A 239-nucleotide genomic window follows, 5' to 3' on the forward strand; every position below is an offset into this window, starting at 1 on the left:
CCTCATGCACACCTTATGAACCTTATCAGTTAGCAAGATGCCGTGACCATTCACCCCGGCACCATTTTCCCCAAGGACACTTCCTCTTGGCACTCGTACCCGTGTGAGGGCGTCAGGTGGCACTGCGGGTGGCAATGGGCAAGAAATGGCACTCTAACCTCACTCTTTCTTCGGCACCCATCCCGGTGAGATGAAGTATTACACATTCCTTCTCTTCCTCATCATCGGCGTGTCCAGGG

This window comes from Penaeus monodon, chromosome 34 (assembly GCF_015228065.2).
Source record: "Penaeus monodon isolate SGIC_2016 chromosome 34, NSTDA_Pmon_1, whole genome shotgun sequence".
In the NCBI taxonomy this organism is placed as follows: Eukaryota; Metazoa; Arthropoda; class Malacostraca; order Decapoda; family Penaeidae; genus Penaeus; species Penaeus monodon.